At 38.4% G+C, this 22533-nt stretch overlaps 1 protein-coding gene across 5 annotated transcripts in view; it reads left to right on the top strand.

Moving 5' to 3' along the window:
- Nucleotides 1-22533, top strand: part of LOC136676308 (transient receptor potential cation channel subfamily M member 3-like) — a 245408-nt gene that overhangs the window by 124426 nt on the left and 98449 nt on the right. The gene's annotated exons all lie outside the window — the stretch shown is intronic.

Genomic DNA, 22533 nt, shown 5'->3' with positions numbered 1-22533 from the left:
CTAAAGGCCTGAGGAAAACCACTGAGAGGAACCAATAATGGAAAAACTATTTTTTTGTGAGGAAAAAATGCCACCTTCTTTTAGTATAGTGAGCTAAACTCACTGGAATACTCACTGTTGGTTCCGGCAGTGACCAAGCAACTGCCTATGTACTTTTTGAATATAAATATAAATATAAAAAAAAAAAAAAAATCTTAAATTAGACATTACAATTATTTTGCATAATGGGAAGCAGGGAGCTCTCTGTTAATTGTAAAAATGTGTTGGTAATTTTTTTAGTCCTTTCCATTCAATATTTTGAATTACTCTCAATATTCTGTGTGGTAAAGGCCGCACAGACATGTTTCACTGATCATTCACATTTTCAGACTATTAGAACTGCTTTATTAAACTTTAAGCCAAGTTAGAGAAATAATTTAGGCAGACATGATAAAAAAATATCCTCCAAGAATCTGTTTTGCTCTCAGAGCAACACACGGTTCACCAGTGTTAAATAAACACTATTAGTGTTAAGTTAACACTGATAGTGTAATAATTTAACACTCTCAGTGTTAAGTTAACACTAATAGTCTTGATTTAACACTGGTGAACTTACTGTGCAGGAAAGCCAGGTCAGATTATTTACTCTCTAAACAAAAAGAATGAAAGGGAAACGAATGAGCAAAAGAATATGTGGCTTGTGTCTGTAGTCTCTTACACACTGAAACAGCACATGGGAGAAATAACATGATTACCGAAGCTTGTATATGATCTGTGAATGAATAATTCTGAAGATTCTGAAGAGTAGAGAAATGCATTAGAGTCTGATGTGCTAACAATTCTCAATTAGATTCTATGATGAGAATGCTAATATAGCTAGCAGTGTATAACTGTGTTTTTCTCCTCGTTATCCAACATTGTACAGTCCTTTATACCCTGATGCAATGAGGCGGGGAGTATTTTGAGTCCCTCTCCAGTGCCATGATGCTTGAATTCAGAGGACACATTTCATTGTACATTGTACAATAACAATAAAAGCACATTTATTACAGTTTTATCACTGCCCAGTGAATCCAGAGCACCTGGAGAAGACTAACACAGACACTAACAAACTCCTCACAGACAGTGGCCCAAGGTATGGATCAAACCCAGGACCCTGAATCTGTCAGGCAGCAACCCTACCTGTAGTGCCATTTTGCTGGCCAAATTTTACTCATTAGGACACATAATCTGCATAATCTAATGGTTAACCTAATGTATCAACATGTTAAGCACAGCCAGTGATGGCATTATAATGTGGCAGTTAGTGTTCTCCTCCAAGCATATTGAAGCTGTACAGTGCAGTTGCAAGTGCATTCTAGCTTTTTACCCACCCCCACCCCACACACTTGGATGCATTATGTGATGGGGGGAGACATAGCTAGCGGCTAGAATTGGCCGTGACTAAGTTGGGCAGAAAATTGAGAACAGATTGAAAAACCAACTCATCAGCTCTTTGCTTTTTTGTGCTGAATCAGGGCTGTTACACACAGGAGAAGATAGTTTTTTCCTTGGGCATGATTGTGTTATTTACTCAATGCTGAAGGAGAAGACAGGAGACAAAGAGATTGAGAGAGAGAGAGAGAGAGAGAGAGAGAGAGAGAGAGAGAGAGAGAGAGAGAGGTTGAGAGGTTGTGATGGACATGATTCCTTTTATTCAGTGTGTTTTATTTGTAGGAACAGAAGCACACTGGCAGGACGAAAGGCAATTTCACAGCCCCTGGCTCCAGACACACCAACTACACCATCACAGGGATGAGATGTGTGTGTGTGTGTGTGTGTGTGTGTTTGAGAGACATTTTGTATATTTTCTCTCAGCATCTTGACATCAAACTGTAACCTATTGCTACATCATCTATCTACTTAGTCTGAGGCTACAATACAAAAGACAAAAGACTCATAAAAGCACAATCTATTCCACTGAAGACCAAGCCCAAAGGGTTCTGATAAAAAAAAAAAAGTACTGATAATGTCAGTTTGGACAGGATGCGTTTTCCATGGTGAAATGCAGTAATGAATTTTTCCCATGTAATATATATGTTCAATTTGCATTGAATGAAAAATAATGAGTATAAACGAAATAGATGGTAGTGGCTATGGGTCAGAATATGGGATCTACAACACATGCAATAAACATAGCAGTGCATCACAATATGAGTGTCACACGTGCCTCATGAAATGCACAACCTGAACTTACAAACCTCAACCCTAACTTTAACACTAAGCATTACTCTACAATCTAAACTTAAATCATACAGGCCGTTTTAATAGCAGTGTGTGCATGAAACACTTTTTTTGTAGCACATATGTGACCAATATGGCATATTTACTTTGAACCAAAATGGTAATGGTAATATTAATACACTCTCAGAAATATTGTCACTCTGGTGGTACTCTGGGGTGGCACGGTGGTGCAGCAGGTAGGTGTCGCACTCACACAGCTCCAGGGACCTGGAGGTTGTGGGTTCGATTCCCGCTCCGGGTGACTGACTGTGAGGAGTGTGGTGTGTTCTCCCCGTGTCCACGTGGGTTTCCTCCAGGTGACTGTCTGTGAGGAGTGTGGTGTGTTCTCCCCGTGTCCGCGTGGGTTTCCTCCGGGTGCTCCGGTTTCCTCCCACGGTCCAAAAACACACGTTGGTAGGTGTATTGGCGACTCAAAAGTGTCTGTAGGTGTGAGTGAATGTGTGTGTATGTGTTGCCCTGTGAAGGACTGGCGCCCCCTCCAGGGTGTATTCCCGCCTTGCGCCCAATGATTCCAGGTAGGCTCTGGACCCACTGCGACCCTGAATTGGATAAGCGGTTACAGATAATGAATGAATGAATGAATGGTGGTACTCTCAGGGGTACGTTTCAGTACCTTCAGTTAGGGAACGTAATTGTACCATTTTCTATCAAGTTGTAACAATCTCAAATGCCCAATGTCATCGCCGGACCAATACTTAGTTCTTTTATTTTACACAGATCTATGATAAAAGCTTCCTTCTGGAGAAATGTATGTAATATATATGTAATACAATGACATTATTTCTACAGCTCATTTTATATTTTGAAAAAAAAAAGACACTGGAATATTTACTGATGCTGGGGCATGCAGCCACAAACATGACCAATAGAACATATTTAGATCGAAACAGATTTGCTCTAATATTAATTCCATCACCATTTATTTGAATCCCATTCAAATGGGAAAAAAACCACAGCACAACAAATGGTCAGGCATCTGAGCATTAACCATAGTGTCATGAGCATTGAAATATTCATGGATAAAATTAAACTTTTAAATAAAATTTCTCATTTCTCAGAGATTTGTTTATTTAAAACTATTATTACAAAAGCCACCCATTGATGTCCCCATCACTGCAACAGCATGTTTTAGTATGAGTCAAATTTTAATGTGTGTTTTGCTTTGCAAGTAGTCTAAAACAATACATTCTGCTCCATCAGGTAACTAGGTCTTTAGCAGGAGCATCAAGTTCACATATATTCAAAGGATTGAAGACACAGCTTATAAGTACTCTCCAAGCGTTCACCCATTTTAAAGTGTATCAGTAGACAAAGATATTCAGCAGTATGCATAGCATAGCTTATTATATCCATAGAAATGAATGGCATGACATGCTCTAGGCTTGGTTAGAGGGTTATATTGTTCCAGCATTGGGCCACTGAGTAGTGGAACATCGTTCTGTGGAGTGATACATCTTCAATATATTCAGGATGATTTGTTGTAATGATTGTGACTCATCCCACAGTAGTATCTTACTTAATTAATGTTTGTTTTCTGCCATCAACTCTTCACAGCATTCATCCAATGTCTGTTGTAAAGCCTGATGACTCAATGGAGCACACACTGCCCTTATTTCCAAAGGAAATAGGATAAGTAGGTCATTATTTGTGATTTTAGTGCATATTTAAGGAAATGTAGCACGCACATAAAGGGCTGAGGTTGAAATAAAAAATCTAATTTACAGAAAATTTGGAACATTTTGTTACACGCAATAAAGAAGAATCTGATATATATTTATTTATTTATTTATTATTCACCTGAAAATGTATTTAACTGACAGACGTACAATGAAAATATATACAATGTTTTCACTGAGCAGCTAGATTATGGTTGTTAAATATAAACCAATTTTTATTCAAAGCAAGACACTCCAAAATATGAGACAGGGTCAAAATTAAAAAAAAAAAACCTTCATGAGAGAATTGTCAAATAGCCCGGACAGAACATTTTTCTTGTCACAAGATTGCAAAGAGGGTAGGTCTTTTACCAATTACCATTTTAAATATTGTGAAAAGATTCAAGAAATCGGAGAAATACAAACATTGTGGTTTTCATGCTGATGAGGAAAGAAGCATCCAGACGGTTATCAGCAATAGTTGCAAAAGAAAGCAGCTCTCATGGTATCAGAGAACACATTATGGGTGAGTTGCCTATGTGAAAAATGTCCATGGATATCGAGGGTTTTTAGGGAGACATATACATCCATCCAGATGACATCTTTTGCTGGGAAATCCATGGTTATTTTAGCAAGAAAATGCCAGGTCTAATTCAGTAAGTGCTACAAACAACACATCTTTGTAGACACAGAGTGGGTGTGTGCTTGATTGAACTGCCTGCACTTCAGACCTATGCACTATGGTGCATCATGCAAAGTAGAATCAAGGAACAGTGAGCACAGGCTGCTAAGCAGTTGAAGTTTTGTATCAAGCCAGAATTGGAAATATTTATTCATTCATTCATCCATTATCTGTAACCGCTTATCCAATTCAGGGTTGCGGTGGGTCCAGAGCCTACCTGGAATCATCGGGCGCAAGGCGGGAATACACCCTGGAGGGGGCGCCAGTCCTTCACAGGGCAACACAGACACACACACATTCACTCACACACTCACACCTACGGCCACTTTCGAGTCACCAATCCAACTGCAACGTGTGTTTTTGGACTGTGGGAGGAAACGGGAGCACCCGGAGGAAACCCACGCAGACACGGGGAGAACACACCACACTCCTCACAGACAGTCACCCGGAGGAAACCCACGCGGACACGGGGAGAACACACCAACTCCTCACAGACAGTCACCTGGAGCGGGAATCGAACCCACAACCTCCAGGTCTTCTTTAATTACACTTCTTTACGCAGTGTATTTAAAAAGGAAAGGTGATCAAACATGTCTCGGTTCAATTTATTTAAGAGTGTTTTGCTCATTTGTTCTCTAGACACACTAGAAATATTTCCATGGTGCTTTTGTCAGTTAAACAAAGTTTCAAGAATATATACGAGTCAGATTTTTGTTCTGTTTTATTTCTTCTGTAATTTTAGTTTACTCTTCAAAGCTATGTATCTTCTGGCCAACAGGGGGTGTAGCACTGAAATCCAAACTCTAACAATCTAATTATCTATTGGTTCTTGAGCTGCTGAATCCTCTCTTCTTACTGACTATAAATGAAATGTTCTGCATGAATTATGCAACATGAATTGTGCATTAATTATATATCAAAACAAAAAAAGGTTTTTTATTCCAGTGATTTGTACATAACATGGGTGAGGAATTGGGGAAAGACTGATCATGGGAACTGTAGTCCAAGGCCTGACAGATGCTATATTAGCAACAAGGCAGATGAAAATAGAATGAACTGAGTATGGTGATAATTTGATGTGCATAATTAGGAAGAACTGACAACAAATACCGTCTGTTAGCACAGGCTAGCTGCATATGTGAATATGCTGAGTGTGTGACAATGAGAATAGCACAAAAAACACAAATTATATTCACTTTAATTACCAAATAAGTTATTACTTTTATTAGGCTCAATAACATCATAATAATGCATATGAAAACTGTGATGTGAAAATATTAAAAATAAAAAGTATAATGTGTAATATACAAAATATCATTGCAATGCAATTACTTGCTATAGAAAAGGTTTAGTTACTGTAATTCAACTTAGCAATGTAGTAACAAGGAGCCAAATTCTTAGCTTCTATTGGCTTAATGCATTATTTAGAAGCTGTTGGAATCTTTAAGGTTTTTTTTAAATGAATTGAAAGTTATGAGTTATGCAGAAGAGTATGATATTTAAGGCGCAAATAACAAATAGCAAGTGGAAAGTGCTTAATTAAGGTTAGCTACTGTTTTAAAATGTAGCAGTAATAAGCAGCCAACTTTGTAAGGCTAAATAAAAGCATTGTAATGGACAAAGTTGTGCAAAATGCTATGATATACAATACATAAATAAATAATTCTGTGGAAAACACTTCATATCCAGCTCATTAAATACATTTTAAAGGGCACTGTACTGACATCTGGGAATATTTCCCTTGTTTGTTTAAACTTGAGTATAATCTGAGTGCTGTTTCGTTTCTGTCTGTCCTTACCCCTGTCTGTAGGAGGGACAGGTAGAATTAGCCACTCATGTACTGGAAGGCGAGCAGCAGAATGGCCTTGCCACAAGTGATTAGGAGCCGCTCGAGGAGGCACCTTGCTGGGCTTTGTGCTGTCTGCTGGGAAAGGGGGCGCTTGCTTATTCTGCGACTGGCCGATGGATTGGCCTCGACAGCGGCTAAAACAAGCCCTGGCTTTTCGCTTCTGAGATTACTGCTTTCACACACTCATTGTTGACACACATGCACACACACACGCATTCACACTTATACACACAGCTAAGTTTGAATACACAAGAACCAGAGCAGTGTTGACTCCTAAAATCCCCCCCCGGTTTATTTTCAAATGGAGTCATCTGACAGTTACAAAACGGTTCACAGCACACAAAAGTGAGTATTGCTGTCTTTGTGCGGTCTTACTTTCTGACAGTAAAGTGCTGTGCAATTGCTTTGGATAAAATTGGATGTTGAAGTTAAATGGAGGCGATCTAATGGTGACTATTATTGTCACTACACAGTAATTTAACTGGTGGAATCAGTAGAAATATCAGGTTTTATTTACCTGGGTGATTAAGGGGCAGTTTGTGTCAGTTTCAGACTCAGAACTGGATGCTTCAGACTCATAATTTGATGTGGTTCGTGTTGAGTATGGACAAATTTTAGTTTTGATTGCATGTGGCCTCAAACCATCATGGTTCCAGCAAAATGCTATCAGGCTGAGGTCAGGATTCAGTAGAAATTTAATGTGGTTTGGATCTATTTTTGGCAAAAAATATTGTTGAAGACTTTTTGTTTCTTAGTTTCAGTTAGAATCAGTTCTGGGGTTGAGTTCAGATTCACATATTTATCAGGTTTGGATTGAGTTAGAATTTCTTAACTTTTTTATAAGTTTGCACTGGATTAACAGTTTCAGAAAATCTAGAGAAATGTATCTATGCAAGGGACAAGGCCCCAAACCAGTACTGGATGCCTGTGACTAGGTCTGAACCTGTTACATTCAACCCTAACCTTAACGTCAGCAAAACGTTCCAAAGACACTTTTTTGCCATTTACATATTAAAATTAGCCCCAGTTTTGTGTTTAAAACCACAAGTAGCAGCCATAGTGTCCTCACGGCATCAAAATGTTTTTTTTTCTCTCTGTGTTTTTGAAGACACTTAAATTAATATTAATGCAAAATGCACCATTTCCATTTCCTTGCTTTTACTGACATCATATCTCTCTTTCCCTTCTTTGCCCATTTTATTATTTCCTATTTTCAAGAAAAGGCCATGCCAAGTTTTGGTCATTATTTAAGAACAAGCTAATCCTGCCCTGCCTCTGGGGATTTGCATTTTATGTTTTCATTTTTTTCCTCATCCCTCAGGAATTGGCAGAAATTCATATCAGCTTAAGTTTCTCTTTGTGTGGGAGAGAGCTCACTTGGGTAATTTTCCCAGGTAATTCTCTTCTTATTTATGAGCCAGCATGAATATGAAATCCAGACCTGGTAGAATTAGAATCCCAAGTCTTTTCCTGTTGTTGCTACATTAGAGGTGTCAACGGGAGGGTAGTAAATACATTGTGGCAGTGGGTTTCTACAGTAAAACATACATTAATGTGATGAGGTCATAAACTGCCCTCAGTGTTCAGGACATTTCATGAGGTAAAGATTTTCAGCTTCATTTCCAGTGGCTTAGTAACTGTTTGGCTACGCTATTTAAAAACTGCCTTCATAAAATCATCATAACATGTGAATAACCTGTGAATAACACATTGTAAAGGCATTCTTGAGGGTCGTTAATTTTTTTAAACACAATATCAGTGCAACATATTTTTACTTGACTAAAAACACAAAAGGAAATTTCCAGTTGGCATTGATGATATTATTTTTTAAAAATAGCATAACTATGAATATATCATTAATTACTCAGGAATGATGTTTAATAACAAAGTTATAAATGGAACAAATTCCGTAATGTTACCTAATTTAATACAGGATGACATTAAATAACTAGCATTTTATTGATATATGTGTTCTTAAAGTGGACATCTGTCCCATTTGTAACAATGTAATAAAGCACTGTGTATATTGTCACAATCCATTAAGATATGGTTTTAATAATGAAAAACATACTTTTGCATTCAATAAATAATATTAAAAATATGTATGGCCATTAGGTGGATAGGTGGATTTTGGATTTTGTAATAAAAAATCATAACAGTGTTAGAATAAAAGTAGCAAGTAGAATAAAATCATATTGTAAAACAGTTAATAATTGTATGAAAACATTTAAAGTATATCTTTATAAATATATTACATATGTTATAAAGTTTCTATGTAGGTACTGTTCAAATAAAGTGTGATAAGAAATTGTAAACCTCACACTAACCCAGATTCATCCTGATTCATCTGTGTATCAGAGCAGAGGCAACATGAAACTGTGCAGTGGCCTAGACTTAAAGTCCCCTATTCTGCACCAGAAGCGACTAACAATCTCTGTACCTACAGATTGGAGGCTAGCTACATGATACTCTGAAACACCTGATCCAGATCAGAAGGTCTGAAAATAAGTGGCCAGTGCCTTTTACCCTATACTTGGAGCGCAAGGTCTTTGAGAAGTGGGTGAGGTTTCTAATATTTTCTGAAGTGATTAAATGCTTGGCCTAGTCCTAATCCCTGTCCAGGTGACTGACTCTGTGAATGGCAAAATCACCTATTACATCCTCTATGTTATGCTCACAAATGACAGAACATGGGCGAGAATTACGTTCAGTCTAATGGGAGACTTCAGAACAGGGTTGTCCACTCTTTTCAGGGCATCATTTCATTCCAAAAAATTAGGGGTGAAAATAATCCATTTGTTTTTTTTAAGGCAATTTATTATGCAATTGGAATCAGTTATGCTTCGGTTTGATGGAACCACACTGGCAATCTGTTTAAGAGAAAGGACATCCTGTCATGGTGCATAGCTCAGATATTCATAATACTTTCAATAAAGTGTTATTTGTATTAAAAAAATGTACTTGTGTGAAAAATCACACTGTTTTAGTGTAAACACAGCCTGCCTTGCTGTGACTAATACAATTATGTAACAATGTTTTTTTGTTTGTTTTCCAATAATATCTAGATATTCCATCCACAGTCTTTTTTTTTTTTGCTTTTCACTGTATCTAGATGGACAATATCAGAAAAATCATGCCTTTCCTTTTGTGCTGTGCAAATGGAAAAGCAGCTTTATCTGAGCATGGTCCCTATGTTTGGAACTCCATTTCTGATTATCTGAGGGCTCTTTGTGATTTTAATTTGTGATTTAAGAAAGTGTTTAGGACACACCTGTTTAGACTGACTTTTTCGTAGATTTGATTTACTTAAAGATAACATTTTGTTTTAATACATTAATATATTTTTTTTAAATTAAGAACTGTTTTAATGTGATTTCATTATCTGAATTTATATATTATATACTGTATATAAAAGTATATACGTATTAATAACATCAAATATTATAATGTTTTTATTTTTATATTAAATCTTTCTTTATGATATATTTTATTTACTCTCTGTAAAGCATTTTGCATAACTTTGTAAAAAAAAGTGCTAAATAAATAAATAAGTAAATAAATATTAGAGATCTGCCTTTTTGTTTAATTCCCATTCAAATGAGACTTTATGTAAATTCAGCAATAAAATATAATTTGACATCTGTCAGTATCTAACATTTTAGTGCCAAGGTAATTGTTTCTTTCAAAGGCTTTTCAGTGGATATTTCTCCACAGCTCATGTGTTTCATAATCAGAGAAATCCCAACCCATCCCGTGATGGTGAGGTCTGGACTCACAATGGTCTGAAACACTAGCAGCTTCTTTATACTTCTTTTGTGTGTGTTTCTTGACACTTCCATATCCTTTCAGACGTATAGAGTTGAGCTGTCATCTCATGGTGGACGGCTGGGCAGCGTCACCAGTGGATTAGTGCCAGTTTTGGCATTTGGATAGTGGCTTGTGTGAACAATAGTGTTTCCTGAAAGGAACATAATGCTGGAGTCACATTTGGGAGCACCTTGTCAGTTTTAAGATGCGTCAGAGACTTAGATCCAAGTGTATGTTGTAGGGATCTATGAATATTTATGTCATGTCAGTGTGAACATGGATGCACCATTTGCTTGGACCCTTTCTGGTGGGTGTGATGCAACTCTAGGCAATGCCCTTTTGTTCACGCAATACTAAGCAATGGACATTTGACTGTGGTAGTGGTCCACAGTCGTTGCTTAACTGGGGAACTGTGAAAAGCATAATTAGTTACACAGATGGAGTCATGAGGGTCATGCGAATGCTCATCTGTGCGCTCACATGGAATTCACGAGCTACCCAAACATGAAGCCATGGTAGGACACAGGTGTGATGCACCCAAACTTAGAGTCATGGGTATGGATGCATACGTACGTACACCGACACTTGCGTAGACACACACACACGCACATACATACACAGCGGCATAGCTTACACGCCGCTCAGGGTTGCGCTCTCGATTGTTTCCATGCCAAACTGATCAGTTAAGCTGCAGTGTGCTGAGACAAGCAGAGAAAGGACACAGGCAAGAGCCTGTCAGGTGTTCAACATGCCTTTTGTGTTAGATCAGATATGTTGTATTTGTGTCTAAATATATGTCCGTGTACTGTGTACCTTCTCTTGAAGATGACAGCATGAAAAAGGAATAAGAGTCTATACAGCATGGTGCGAATTTCAGTTTAATTTCCAGGTTAAACCCCATTAAGGGTGACATTCATAATTTTAATCAAATCTGATCTATTCTATTTACATAGCCCCAGTGTCTGTAAATGAGTAAAAAAACAAAAACAATTTTTACATAGCCCCAGTGTCTGTAAATGAGTAAAAAAACAAAAACAAATTGTCCCGATTCAATATGCTATAGACATTCTCTCTCTGCTATTGGCAGAAAATGGCATCAGGACAATGAAGAAATTAGGATATTGCTGTTTCAAATTACTTAAGGTGGAAATCACTCTACGTTCAGGAAAGCGCTAACTGCATGAAAGTAAACACAAACCTAAAGTGCTATAAAATGACCCAACTCGAGTTACAAATGAATCTCTGTTGTAATTGAAACTTAAAGACATGTTAAACTTTCTGCCACCTACAAACAAGAGTTGTTTTATTTTCCCTCAAACAGCATCTGCCCACAATCGTGGATGTTGTCTCTAAGTACAAATGTTTCAAGAAGTGATTCTGAGGACATTAAATTTAAGATTGTCCTCATGCAGCAGGCAAGGCAAGTCAAGCAAAACATGGGACACCTAAGATCCATGCAAGACCTAGCTGAAATCATGCTTCAAACTCAACATTTGTGTCCATCTTTCCTTTGACAACTTAATAATCTGTAGTGTACTATTTTATACTGTGTACTATTTTATTTTCCCTACAACTACAGGGGGAAAAAAGTGTCCATAGGTGTGAGTGTGTGAGTGAATGTGTGTGTGTTGCCCTGTTAAAGACTGTCACCCCCTGGGTGTGTTCCCGCCTTTTGCCCAGTGATTCCGGGTAGGTTCCGGACCTATATATATACATATATATGAATCACAAGCACCACAGCTGTGTTACTTACTACCTAAAGTAAATACAGTAAACAAGCATGAGCCTGGGGTCTCCAGTGTGTTAGAGCACATCCTCCCACTTCAGCAAGCAGAGTCACACACATTCACACACAAACACCTCTTAAGGAAACTATACACTTTTTTGGCTGAAGCCTCAAAACAACCTGGTATCACATCTAAAACATAAATATTATAAAATACTTACTTTGTCATTTGTACACTGTGGTTTTACTTCATACACTGAAAGTCTCTGATACATACCCAAAGAAGTGGAACGAAAACTAGAGGTTTTCACTGTGGGGTTAGGGTTAGGTTCGAGTTTACGGTTATGTTTAGAGCAATTTTTCAGGCTGTTTTACATGTTGAGTTGCCAGATATTCAACTCTCTTTCTACAGAGTTCACAGATAATGGGAATGCTCCTTTAGTAATGTGTATGTTTTCACCTTAAGACCACAAAAACAGGGTTTTTTATTGGTTCTGCTACATTTTTCATGTATCAACTTATCAAAACCCATAATATTTATCTGTTGAAAACTGTGTGTAAGTTTCGGTTAAATATGTCTTTGGTTCTGTTAAATGAATGATTTCTACCTAACAGCTGCATTGACTGGAACTGTAATGAAGCAAATTTGTAGTCCCTGAATTCTGTACAGTACTATAGCGCAAATATGTATGCAAACCATCTGGAACCTTTAGCAACAATGTCGCTAAATACTCATAAATGAAGCTTTTGTGGAAGATGTGTTTGACCTCAGCATAACCCCTCATTAAATAAAAGCTTTCTGATCAGCGTAGACTAAATGGAATGGAAAAGCCTCTTCTCTTTCTTCCAGACGAATCATCATTAAAAAAAACAAAAAAAAAAAAAAAAACAAGACCCTTAAAATACATACCCTTTGCGAAGACTTTGAGATCCACTTACCATCCATTCCAAGCCTGCAGAACACTTCCCGAAGCTCATCCTTTTGAAAGCAGGGCCCATTAGCTACTCACAGATGTGTTTGATGAAGAAATGCTTTCTACACTGAAGTGGGATGCTTTATTTTGTCCTGAGCTTTAGACGGATGTGTTGACATTTCTGTTGTGGTTGAGGACATGTTGCACTTAATCTCTTGGTTAATTTTTAGTTTGATACGTTTTAGGGCGTTTTTACCACAGTCAGAATAAACAGTTGGACTGGGATTAACTTTACTTTAAAAAGTTTTATAGAAGAAAGTGTTAACCTGATGTTAGTGTCTATAATTGGGGGCTGACCCAGCATTTTTTGAGACCATTTGGACAACAGTCTTTTTAACGTTTTCTTTCTTGTTTTTCAGCCAAAGATGGGGATGATTTTTTTAAGCTTTGAACTCCTGTTCCACTACAGTGAGACACACAGATTCAAGCTGAACTTTCAAAGCAAGACAGAATTTATTATCTGTGCCATGCACTCAGCAGATTTTAACCCTCTCTCTTTATTTCTCTCTCTCTCTCTCTCTCTCTCTCTCTCTCTATCTCTCTCTCTCTCTCTCTCTCTCTCTCTCTCTCTCACTCTCTCTCTCTCTCTCTCTGTCTCTCTCTCTCTCACCCCCCCCTCTCCAAAAACAAATTGCCCCAAAATAAACCCAGTTTTTCAGCAATATTCAGCAAGCTATTATACAAAATATGTTGTTGGTGGTGGCCATTTTAGAAAGTGACAAAGACATAAACCCAGGGTTCTCCATGTAAATTATGCCTATGGCAACAGGGTCCTTACATACTGAGAGCCATAAAGGGCCACATGAGCACATATATCAGCATGAACTATAAACATTATATATATGTGTGTATTTGTGTAAAACATAAATAAATGTAAATTAAAAAAATTGCAGATCTTATAGATCAATATTTAACATAGTATAAATATTATTAGTATAGTATAATATTCACATAGTATACACATATCAGATATTAAAAGTGATACATTTGACCATTTCAGGAAACATTAACTCTTTTAGTTAATTGCAGCAAGGCATCTCAAAAAATTGAAACAGGGTCAACAAAAGCTGGAAAAGTAAGTGGTACCAATTTAAAAAAAGCAGCTGCAGGAATAATTTGCAACTAAGTCACATGACTGTATAAAAAGAGCATTTTAGAGAGGCAGAGTCTCTTAGAAGCAAAGATGCGCAAATCTGTGAAAAACTGCATCTAAAAGATGTAAAATTGTGAAGACTTTGAAGATCCCACCATCTACGGTACATAATATCATCAAACAAATTAGGAGAATGTGGAGTGGGGCATGATGTGATAAGGCAGAGTGTGCCTTTCACCAGGAGTGACTCACACTAATTTTGCTTTAGTGCAAGATCAAGCCAATAATGAGAACTTTATCTTTTCATTTATCAGGAGATAAAATGCCAGGCAGCAATATACAGTACATGGCTAGAAAATCCTAGAATATCTACAGAGCTGTAGCTAGGAATGATCCTAGTATAATCCTCCTGATCTAGAAGGTTTCAATAAGTGGCTTAAGTAAGTTCCACAGTTCCAACGCTGCCTACCAAGACAGGTGCTTCTGCAGACAGAGAGCGGGATAGTTTGTTGGGTATAGAAGGGTCTTCTTATTTGTCCGCCTGGCACTGCTTTTCAAAAGTAGAGTTGCGTAGTAAGGTTTACCCCAGAATGTAACACTTAACAATAAGGGTTGCCAAATATTCATTCATTCATTGTCTGTGACCGCTTATCCAGTTCAGGGTCGTGGTGGGTGCGGAGCCTACCCGGAATCACAGGGTGAAGGCAGGAACACACTCTGTAGGGGGCGCCAGCACACACTCATATATTTAGTCACACCCTCTGACACTTTTGTGTCACCATTCCATCTACCAACGTGTGTTTTTGGACCGTGGGAAGAAACCATAGCACCCGGAGGAAACCAACGTGGGCAAGGGGAGAACACACTAAACTCCTCACAGACAGTTACATGGATTGGGATTTGAACCCACAACCAGGTCCCTGGAGCTGTGAGACTGTGGCACTACCTGCTGCGCCACCATGCCGCCGGGATGCCAAATAATCATTAAGAATATGTTAATAAATAATTATATAAATATATATTATACAAATTATTACATACATGATTTATCTCATTAAATATTTTAATAATTACAAATAGTCCTAAGTTAGTAAACAGTTAATTCATTAAGAGTTAATGAGTAAATGAACCAAGTTTTGTACCATTATATTATATTACTAATTAATCCTTACTAATCCTTACGTAAGTTAATGCTAAATTAACAGTAAACTGTAGATATATAATGTATATTTAACTATTAGTTAACATACAATTAATGATTTTTCAGCAACCCTTATTGTAAAGTGTTACCTATTAATTAATGTCAAATAAATACATGCTATGTAGTATCAGTACTGGTGCTGTGGATCACACCTGGCTTTTCTCGACTTGACACTGTTCCTTGTGCTGCTGGTTGCACTTCATGGCCGCTGAGCATCTCTTTCTTGGCATCAAAGAGCTGGCTTTCACCACAGCTTCTAATATCCATGCGAAAACAGTCTTTAAGTAATCAGTGCATGTTTTAATTACGCGGGGAGGGGAAGAATGCTTTAATCTGTATTAAATGAAGTCCCAGAGGAACCCCTGCGCTCCAGAACGGGCAGGGGGCTGTGGACTGCTGCGAGACCGATATAGAACTGCCAGCATACAGCTGTGCTAATAACACAGGGAGAAAGAGGGCAAGAAGTAGAGGGAGGGCATGAGAGGGGAGGGAGAAAGAGGGACTGACAGCCATGTGGAGAGAAAGGAAGAAAAGTATGCTGAAGTGAAAATGAGGGAAGTTGATTGAAAGCAAGAGTAGGAACGAAAATGGGGGAGGCTTAGACGGACGAAGGAAGGGAAGGGAGATAACAGGGTGCTGTCCATCACTCTGACCCGGGAATAGCCTGGTGTTCACATTTTCATCCAGATCTCCAGGTAAACACCACTAATGCCAACAGAGCCGGGGAAATCAATTAGTGCGATTGTTATCCGGTGGCCCATGGGATCATTGAGTGAGCCGTGCCACTGTTTCATGCGTATTGACCAGTCCAGTTTCTAGCAGCTTGATTTCTCACTTACCAAGGATCAATCAGAGTCCACTGGCCTCCACTGGTGTTGTCATACCATTATCAATGAAATGTAAAGTCAGTGACCGCTGCATTAGGATCCCTTCGCATTTACTTTTCTGCCTCCATCTCCAGTTCTCACTCTCTTTCCCTTCCTTCCATCACCCCTCCCGTTCTCCCCCCTTCAACTCTCCCTCAGGCATATGACTCTGCCCCCTGGCTGCTCTCTCCATTCACGTCTTGGTGTTGGTGAAGCACTCTCTTGGTGAAGCACAACGACAACTAAATTAGACTTAATTTCCCCGAAAAACTGCAGATGATGCCTCTGTAATTGGTCTAATTAGCAGCAGAGATTAAACCATGCAAAGATAAAATGAGGCAATGGCGTTGTATGCTGGGAACAACCTGGCTTCAAATGTCAACACTCCCTTGTCGACTTTAGTGGGTAGAAAAAGAGTCACACCCTTTCTAGTGTTTGCACATTGTTAGAAAGAGCAATATGAATGTGGAAGCAGTTTAATATAATTTGCAGCATATGGCAAGCACCCTTATCAAGAGGCACTGTCTAAACCTTTTACAATGGAAACTACATACGCAATTAAGAATTTTTAGAGTGTTTTCACTAGACAGCCTTAAAGCTAGTTTTACTATGCATACAGGGACCACTCATACAATGCTGGGTCATTACACACTATACAGCCTCATTAATATACATTTATTTAAATGTACAATTAATATCCTTAAAGGCAACATAGATGATTCTGGATAATTGCTGTTCCCACAGCAAAACAAACTTCCCCATCTGTGTTTGTGTTCATTCCAAAACTCTTTATCTACAGTAAAAACCCTACTGTACCTTGTAAGTGGATGAATTTGAATTTGTCTGTAAATTGTTATTCAAAGTTTGGATTACTACAGAAAGTCATTTGTAACTCAAGCTGTATATTTTTTAAACACTTGCAGTCTGTGTTTAATTTCATGTGAAGGTAATGAGCTCCCAAATTTGGAGTTAGTTACACCTTAAGTAATCTGTAACAGCAAAAAAAAAAACAACAACAACAAAAAAAAAAACTATTCAGTATAACATATGAAGCAGAAATACATCCTCATATTTTTTCAGGACTTTTCAACATCCAAACAGCTCCAGAGGCCATTTCTTGACTGTAGCTCAGCCAGCGACACACCTCAGCCATTTTAGACCAAGAACCTTAGTTTTTCCCCATTTACAGAACCAGGGCTGTGTACAAAGGCTGGAGATTTTTCCAGCATGCAGACAGACCTGAGAGCTAGCAAATGGTGAGGGAACATTCTCTGAACTGAAAAAAAAAAAGTGTATTGGATTCAGATATTAGAGCATTGCCTCTAAGGTCAAATTCATAAGGTGCACTTTCTAAGTTCCAGGGAAAGGCGCATACTTTTAACTTTTAAACCGAAAAATTCCATACAGCATAGAGCAAAGAAAAAAGGTGTGTTATCAGTGTAACTTAACTCGATTTTGGTATGATAGTTCTCTAGTTGACAGAGTGCATACCATTGAAAGTGCTATCCCAGTGACTATAGGGACACAATCCCATTGACATTTCCATTATATAAAATTTAGAAACAGCTGTAGCCACAGAAAAGCAAGAAATGAAGTTGGGGGGTCAGGGGTGGCTGGACATAAGCATAATGACACCATGAAAAACATCAAGTGTTGAGAGGCCCCAATTTATAACTGGGTATAGAGCCAACCACAACCATCCCCCACCCCCACCCTCACCTCACCAGCTGGGCTGTCGAGCAGTAGGACTGTGTTCTCTGTCATAAAGCTCTTAGATATTGTCCAATAATATTATGTTCTTCACAATATGTGGAGGTGTTAGCCCTTATTAAAGACCCAGCAAATTTGATCTCAGATCTATTGACAAATGGCTTTCATGAACATTTTCCTTTCAACAGAATATAGGGTGGGTATTTTTTCTCTACTGGCATGCAGCGTAGGTAATTACTATGTGTCAGACATGGAGGATAATGACTGTCCTTATTGTTGCCTTTGTTCTAGACTGTTGTTACCTTCAGTTTATCAAGTAATTATCAAGTAATTTCAGGTTGTTACTTGGAGCCCTGCGGAATGTGCTGAGGCAAGGAAATGTAAAGTGTAAAGTTCTTTGAGCGACACTATAATCCCGTGCTGAGGTTCAGGAGGGGTGAAGTAAGCCTGGAAAGATTGTCGCAGCCAATTTATGGGAAAATCGGATGGGGTCTTAATAGGCTGTGAGTGTGTCCAACTTGTTGAGGACTTGTTTTTGCAGGGGCATTGAGTTTGGTGAACCCACTAGGAGTGTATGTGTGTGTTTGTGTTGGTGTGTTATGTGGGTGTCCCGCCTCTATTCTGTTGGGCAGTATAGAGATTAGTCCTGAAATCCCAGTGCAAATCAGTTCAGCCACTGGGCCGGATGTGGGTAAGCATGTTTGTCCAAAGACTTGAGGCTCTCGATGGAATTGGCTCAACAGAAATGGGGTCTGCACCAGCTCGGCAGAAATTGGGTCCACCACCATGATCAGGGCTTTATTATCCAGGGAGACAATTTACACAGGTACTGTAACTTTCTTGCAGTCGTTTCTTACTGGAACTTTCCTTAAATTTATTGTAGACTCATTTAATGACCTGTCGCATAGGTTAGTAAACATTCTTACTATAGCTTTGTACTGGAAATATATACTGTATTCCTAGGAGTTTACAAATATATTTATAATTGGACACATGCCATATGTAATATCCTATAATGCCTGATAAATCGTCTCCTAGGTGGTTGCCTAACACTTCACCAAAAATGAGAACGTGACTTTATTATGCAAGGCTCCATTAGGCATTATAATGTATATTCATAAAACACTGAAGATGAGACTCTTGTTGTAATGTCTTATAATGTTTACAATGTCCTTATCAATAGAGGTTATAATGCATTATGCAATTTAATAATACAACAATATACATACACTCAGTTTTATCACCTATCATGTGAGTAATTATAACAACTACTAAGCAACTAAATAAGGTTATGCCAGGCAACATAAGGTCAAATGGATCTCATTTGTTTTGTGTTAAATGCCTGTATAGTGTCCAACATTATTTAACATTTTCAGAACTAGACATTTAGTAATAAGTAATTGAACTTTAAATGCATAACACTTTTCAAAGATTAAGCCTCAAAGTGCCAAAAAATTAAAATTAAAATAATAAAAGATAATTAAACACACAGACATGAATACACAGCCAGATAAGCATATTAATTAAGATCATAACTCTGAAAAACTCGAGTAAAAAAGTGGGTCTTCAGGTGTTACTTCAAAGAATATGTGGGGTCTTTTATTTTTATTTATTTTACCTTTAATTTAACCAGGCAAGTTAAATTACATATTCTTATTTACAATAACAGCCTGGCAAGTAGCAGAATCTGTTTGAGGATTAAGTGGCAGACTGTTCCATAGTTCAGGTGCCTGCACTGCAAAAGCATTTCGCTTTTGTTTCAGCTTAGTTCTAGGAACAACCAGCAGCCTTATGTTAGAAGATCTCAGTGATCTATTACCTGAGTGGGAAGCAAGCAATTCACAGATGTATTCAGGCTCTTCACTATGTAAAGCCTTGTGAGAACCAAAATTGTAAAATCAATCCTGAATTCACTATCAGCCGATAAAGCGAGGCTAGCAGTGGGCTGATGTGATCTCTCTAAAAGCAAAGTGGCTCTATGCCACAGCTTGTTAACTAAGACATTATGAATAATACTTTCTGAGTCTTCGAAAGACAAAACTGATCGTCTGATCGTTGGCCTATTTCTTAGTTGCAGAAAACGAGACTGAACAAGCTTATTTATATGCACGGAGGATAGTAAATGAGAGTCAAAAACAAGAGCATTTACTCTTGATATGAGTTTTACACACTTTCTTTTATATTTCTTTTTTATTTATTTATTATTTTTTTTTTTACTGGTACCTTCCTTAACTTTCTTCCAGAAGTACTGGACTTCCTCTACAGTTGCATACATTTCTCACACAGGTACTGGTTCTTTTCTGCATCTTCTTGCAGACAGTACTGGAACGTCTTGTACATTTTCTGGCACAAACTTTGCAAGACAGACTCTCGGTTGGTGTGACAGACAGTTGGGACGCCTGCAGACATTCTCAGTGCTCTGTGGGATACGGGATGGAGCTGAACTGTGAAAAAGGGGATTGATTAGATTGACTCTTGATTGTGTAGACTTAGGTTTCAGATCCTCAGCTGCTTTCACATACTCTCTCCAGGTTGTTCTCTTGTGTCTAGTGGCTTTTCATATCATGCTGGAATGTGATTGCAGGATCAGAATCATGCGATTGCTAGCCTGCTGTTATTGTTGTTGTTACGGCTCGGCTCCCGCGGTCAGTCTATAACGTCGCCTGCCGAGAGGCCGTATAGATGCAGTGAGATTTCCAACAAGGAACAAAGCTGTTCAGCACCTCTAGGTGGGCCAACTTGTGGAAGAATCTTAATTACACTATGGGGCTTTTGGCTGCTAACTGCTGTCAGAGTCTAGTGAGGTTCTTGAATCACAGGTACTGTCAACAGGCACCAACGTAGAGATGTACTAATGTCTCTCACCTGTATGTAGTCTTGCAGCAACTAATGACCAGTAGGGCTGGGTACTTTTTGAAACTTTGAAAAGTCTCTTGTACTTTACAGCACATTTTGGTTGTGCTATCTCTCCTGATTAGAGCTGACTGCACTAGGGCTTCTTGTTGTGCTTGCAAGCGCCGTGTTAATGCATCGCCTTTTCACAGTACATGAACGCCACCTCTGTTCTCCTGCCAGCTCTGTCACAAAGCATCGCGTCTGCCCAGGACTTACTTTGTGCATGCTCACCCCGGCGGAAAGCTACGTGAATGTGGGTTGGTGGCGCCGCGCCCCGGATCTGCTGATTCATCGCGCCAGGGTTTCCCTGTAAAAGCTAGGGATCTTCCCATGGATACAAGGTTTTTTTAAGAGGAAGAGTTTACCGTGGGAAGGCTGGAGATAGGGAGGGGTTTGGCTTGTGTCAGGGTTTGGGTTCAGAGGTACTTTCAAACTGTAAGACATGCAGTTTGTAGGTGTTGAAGTTGCTGTACTGGTCAATCCACTCTAAAGTGCATTCACAGGCGAGAGTGAAGGATTTGACTTGTGTTGACAGGTAAGGCTTGTTTTGGACCTTGCAAGATGTTTAAGCTGGTGATAGGATATGATTGTTGGCAAATATTGGAAGGTTAGGCATTTGAGAGTATACTCCAAGAGTGTGTTGATTTAGACGTTTGCAGGTGCTCACATATAACATTTTTGGTTTGGATTTACTAATTTTTCATAGTCAAAGAGCACTATGTTGGCCCAGTTCAGCCATAGGCCAACTATCAAAACTTGACAAAAGGTAGCCAAGCTCCACACTTAGAATATGGCTATGTCCAATTGATGTAATTAAAAAATAAATGTTTTGTATATTGTACATCATAGTGTTTAATGTGTGGTGTATATAAACTGACTGGTTCCTGCGTCTGATAGCCATGCTGTATTATAAAAGGAATTGTTCTGGTCCTAAAAACTGATTGGCTGAGCCACGTCCAAAGCCACCACAGCGTTATATATGCACACCTATGACCACCTCACAACATCTGAATTCCATATTAATGCGCCATTGTATTAATCCCAGTTTTATTAATTTATTCAGAAATACAGTGCTCTGCATCGTTCGGTTAAACCTTTTCTACTTCCTGCAACTTTTTCTTTAGAGTAAAAGTAATTTCAGAGAGAATACAATCTGTGGTCCTCTACTCAGATTAAAAACTTGAATACGAATGAACACATTTTGTTTTGTGGAGTTTGCCACATTACTACAGTTGCTTAGCAACAGTGCTCACTGTTAATGTACTATATTCGTTGCAACCTATTCACTATTGAATAAGGAACTGAATTCAGGAAAGTAGTGAACAATTTCAGACACTAAATCATGCAGGTGTTTACCAAACAGCACAATTAAGGGTATCCTCTGTCTACTAGTGTATACTAGAGGGTTGTACTCTACTTTTTGTAATGCATTGTGGGATTGTTTGTGTGCATTGAAAACTGGCAAAATGGCAAAACCCCAAAATTATTAACTATATATTACTCAGCAATACAAAGCAATTGTGTGACGAAAATATACTTTAATATGAATGTTTTTGTAAATAAATACATCTATGAATTGAACACCTATGTAACTGACCACTGTTTAATAAATGCAATAAACCACTCAACACTGCATGATTCCACTTCATTTTATGCCCAAACACCCTTCTTCAGGATAAAATTGCAGTAACGCACAGCCTCCCATGGCTTACTGCTTTATTATGGTTCTTCTGTGTCATTTGAATTCAAGAGATGTCCTATGCATCCTTTATAAAGAGTGGACCAATTGTGTAAAGTCAGGGAGGTAAGCAGG

The sequence above is a fragment of the Hoplias malabaricus genome, chromosome X2 (assembly GCF_029633855.1).
Source record: "Hoplias malabaricus isolate fHopMal1 chromosome X2, fHopMal1.hap1, whole genome shotgun sequence".
NCBI classification, from domain to species: Eukaryota; Metazoa; Chordata; class Actinopteri; order Characiformes; family Erythrinidae; genus Hoplias; species Hoplias malabaricus.
Note: the sequence above shows the minus strand (reverse complement) of the source record. Positions and strands in the feature narration are given on the sequence as shown.